Genomic DNA, 4,501 nt, shown 5'->3' on the forward strand with positions numbered 1-4,501 from the left:
GCGCTAGTGACTAGGAGGAAGGGGATGATGAGGTCACTGACTGTACTTGGGTGCCTGAGAGAAGAGAGGAGGAGGAGGCACAACTCCAAAGAGGCAGGATGTCCTCTAGGGGGCAGCTTAAGAGCAGCCACCCTATTGCATCACACAGCAGAGCTCCGCAGGTGTAGGGCGCTGCTGACTCCCAGCTGACTTTTAAAAGTTCCTCAGTGTGGGCCTTTTTCAATACGTTTGCAGCAGATCACATGGTTGCTGTTTGCAACCTATATCTGAAGTGGATCAAGCGCGGCCAGAACAGCAGCTGCTTGGGCACCACATGCTTGACCAGACACTTGAAAGACCCACATCAAAGAGACAGGCGGACTTCTTGCTCCTCATCTGGGATCTCCAAACCTACTATACCTCCAGTCCTCTCAAAAACCTGCGCTGAGAGGAATGAAGGTATAGCAATAGGTGTCCTAAGTACTTGCAGCCAATCTGCTAGCAGTACACCACCATCTGATTTTAGCAGGCAAATTTCCCTACCCTAGTTGCTGAACCAAAAAAAAAAATTTGGTCCCAGCCATCCACATGCTCAGCATCTAAATGCTAGCTTGGCCAAATTGCTAGCACTGCAACTGCTGCCTTTTCAGCTGGTAGAATCTGCCCCCTTTCATGAGATTGTGGAATGTACTGTACTACACAGTGGCAGGTTCCAAAACGCCATTTCTTTTCACGGAAGGCCATTCCGGTTCTCTACCGGCATGTGGAAGGCAATGTTTTGGCCTCGTTGGACAGGGCGGTCAGCAGTAAGGTTCATATTACCGCTGACTCATGGTCCATCAGGCATGGGCAGGGACGTTACCTTTCCTTCACAGCGCACTGGGTAACTCTGCTGGAAGCTGGGAAGGATGCAGGACAGGGTTCAGTGTTGTTGGGGCTTGTTCTGCCACCACACCTCCAAAATGCTAGTGGTGATTCTGCCACAGCTCTCTCCTCCACCCCCTCCTCTTCTTCTTCCTCTATGGCCTCTTCTGCAGATTTGTCCTCTGAACCAGCAGTGCTCTGTAAGCGTTCAAGGGGCTACACAAGCAGTCAAGCTAAAAGATGCCATGCGGTGCTTGAGTTGGTCTGTCTAGGGGACAGGAGCCAGACTGTTGCAGAGATTCTGTCAGCTCTGCAGGGGCAGGCTCAAAGGTGGTTGACACCACACCAGCTTCGGCCAGGAATGGTTGTGTGTGACAATGGTACCAACCTTCTCTCTGCCCTCCCACAGGGACACTTTGGACTCTGACACTAATATACTGTATTTATTGGCGTATAACACTCACTTTTTCACCATGAAAATCGGGTGCAAATAGCATGTGCGTGTTATACGCCGATACTTCAATTGTAGCTGCCTCGGAGGGGACAGGGAGGGGCGGGATGAGCGCCATCAGATTACATACAGTGAGAATCTCCTGTTTACTTGGCAGCCTCTGTAATAGGAATTCCTGTCTCCTGGGCCACCATTGGACCACTGTTCTGTCTATCATAGGGCATTCTCACTGTATGTAATCTGTCGGCGCTCGTCTCGCCCCCCCTCCCTGTCCCCTCTAGGCTGCAGATGGGCATCGATCAGGCTGAACTGATGGCAATGGTGAGGCTGCTGCACTGATGGCAATGGTGAGGCTGCTGCATTGAAGGCAAGGGTGAGGCTGCTGCACTGATGGCAATGGCGAGGCTGCTGCATTGATGTCAATGGTGAGGCTGCTGCATTGATGGCAATGGTGAGGCTGCATTGATGTGGAATGGTGAGGCTGCATTGATGGCACTTGTGAGGCTGCAGATGAGCATTGATCAGGCTGCATTGATGGCAATGGTGAGGCTGCTGATGGGCACTGACCCTTATTTTGCTTCAAAGTTCCTTATATAAAATTTAAGTTTTTTTCCTGAAACTTCCCTCTTAAAATGAATGTGCGTGTTATATGCCTGTGCGTGTTATATGCCGATAAATACGGTAATACTTACCTTTAAATGAGATATTATGCACTTTATCCTATTATGTACTGGTACATGTTTTATTTGCGCCCTTATTCACTTTTTACACATGATTTATTAGTTATCACTAATTTTTGGTGCTGCATTAGAATATTTTAGATTAATATATGTGGCGCCGTTTACTCATTTTTATTTTTCACAACCAGTTATTAGGTTTAGGGGGCAATTACTTTTTCACATAAAGCCAGGCAGGTTTGGACAGCTTTTTTGCTGAAACCATCATTTAAAAACTGAATTTTGTATTTACTCGGGTTATCTTTGTGTACTAATAAAATTTGTTTGATGATCTGATTTAAGTGTGAAAATATGCAAAAAAAATAAAAAAAAAACAGAAAGGGGGTAAATACTTTTTCACAGCATTGTATATATAGTGTGTGTGTGTGTGTGTGTGTGTGTGTGTATATATATATATATATATATATATATATATATATCCTGAGCTTTGCTCTAATGCCACCCTAATTTAACCAAGGTTGTCTGTAATGGTATGTTTTTTAGTGGCAGAGTGGTCAACTGTTATTTAACTAGTACCAGCACTGAACAAAGCATCCTACAGCAGCTGCTACAGTGGCTAATGGCTGTGAACCAAGCTGCCATTGGATGTCTTGGTTCATAGGCACATTGTACCGTTAACCAATCACAGTGATCATCAATGAAGACAGTATAGTGTGTACATTAGTGAGCCCTCCCCTTCCTCTTACAACAGAGGGAGGGGAGGAAGGTGGAACTAATGAATGACTCATTCAGTATTTATTTAGTTCCTGTTCAGCTTTCTGCAGCAGCTGTTGATATTTAGTTTTGTACAGTGCATTCCTAAAGTATTCAGACCCCCTTCACTTTTTTCAATTTTGTCTTCTTGTAGCCTAATGCCCTGTACACACGATCGAACATTCATACAACAAAACCTTGGATTTTTTTCCCGACGGATGTCGGCTCAAACTTGTCTTGCACACACACAGTCACACAAATTTTGTCGGAAATTCCGAACGTCAAGATCACGGTGACCTACAACACATACGATGATGATAAAAAGGAAGTTCAATAGCCAGTGCGCCACCCTTTGGGCTCCTTCTGTTAATCTCATGTTAGTAGAAGTTTGGTGAGAGATGATTTGCGCTTTTCAGCCTCGTGCTTTTCAGTTCGTTACTGCTCTTTACTTTGTGCTTGTGGGTTCATATCTGTTCTTCAGTGCGTGTTGTCAGTTCATTACTGTCTTTCAGTGCGTTCTATTTATTAGTTCGTATCTGTTTCTCAGTGTATTCCTGTCTGCGCGTTTCTGATTTTCAGATTGTTCTTCTCAGGTTCTTTCTAATTTTCAGTGCTTTCTGTTTATTCTGACCAGCTGACCGTTTTCAAGCCATGTTAGGGGTACGTACTTGTCGTAGAGTTCATGCTGTGCAAGGGCTTGGTGTTGGAGTTCTTGCTTTGACCCAAGTCCAGTCCATGAACAGGGCGAGGAGGAGTTCATGGACCAATAATTGGTTGCAAAGTGGATTTGCCTTTAGTAAATCCCCCATTGTCACTGTAAACTACACCAACTTACTCCAAAAACTAGTATTGAGCATTGAAAGAAGAAGCCACACATTGTTGAGTATATAACATTTTACTCCGTGCACATTCACATGTGCGTTATAAAAGGGTTTTTTAACAAACCAACATCTTTGGTGTATAACATTTTTATGTTTGACAGTAGAAATATCCAGTTTTTTGGGTTAAACATGCATGCTTAAAACCATAACATACACAACTCAGGAACTTACAAAGTTCAACTTTGATAAATTGAAGGCAATATGTGACATTAGTATGTGAAAACTGTGTTGATCTTGCCTTCATCAGATGGGGTGATATCACCCCTGTAAAAGCCAAATTTTGAAGATGCACACAAATTGGGAGTTAAAAAATGTGGATTTCACTCCTGATCCCATGCCTAATGTCAACATGTGCTAGCTCCCATCATGGTGGATCTATGGACATGTTTCGGGGGTGCAACCCCTTCCTCTCATCTACTTTAGTTGCGAGGAAGGGATTGCACCAACAAAACGTGTACATTGATATCCTGTGATTGCAGATAGCACATGTTGACACACTGTGTGCATCTTCAAAATTTGGCTTTCAAATTACTTTAAAACTTTTTTAAAATTAAAAAATATAACGACAAACTGTAAAAATTTTTGGGTGTTTTATATTCTGCCTAAAACATTGCTGATCGTGCAAACGAAGGTACCATTTTAACTTGGGGCATCAGTGGTTAGTGGCTTATGCTGCTTATAGATTGAGGCCTATATTGGGACAAAATTAGGAGAGTTTAGCCTGACATTAGGGTTTGTCTTGTGATGTGTCTTGCAGAGAAAATGGATAAATTTAAGGACCATGACGTCCTCCCCAACTTCATTGATAAGTACAGAGAGCTACCCTATCTGTGGCAAGTGAAACACCAATTTTATAACAACAATATAAAGAGGAAGGCAGCGCTAGAGCAACTGTT

This window comes from Aquarana catesbeiana, linkage group LG02, assembly GCF_042186555.1.
Source record: "Aquarana catesbeiana isolate 2022-GZ linkage group LG02, ASM4218655v1, whole genome shotgun sequence".
NCBI classification, from domain to species: Eukaryota; Metazoa; Chordata; class Amphibia; order Anura; family Ranidae; genus Aquarana; species Aquarana catesbeiana.